Genomic DNA, 218 nt, shown 5'->3' on the forward strand with positions numbered 1-218 from the left:
AAGTGGCGCCCGAACAGGGACCCTCGGATTGGTGTTGAATTCTACGACAGGAGCCGACAGAGAGAGGGTGTGGAAACCGGCCGGAGGTGAGTGCTGCCCTGGCACTCGGGAGAGCGCGAACGCTGAAGGGAGTCTCACCCTGATCAGGCGAGTGGCCAGGGAGGAGATGGGGTCCACTATGTCCAAGGAAGAGGCAGCAGTGGTTAAGCTCCTCCAAC

Source organism: Haliaeetus leucocephalus, unplaced genomic scaffold (assembly GCF_000737465.1).
Source record: "Haliaeetus leucocephalus isolate CR32 unplaced genomic scaffold, Haliaeetus_leucocephalus-4.0 Scaffold150, whole genome shotgun sequence".
Classification (NCBI taxonomy): domain Eukaryota; kingdom Metazoa; phylum Chordata; class Aves; order Accipitriformes; family Accipitridae; genus Haliaeetus; species Haliaeetus leucocephalus.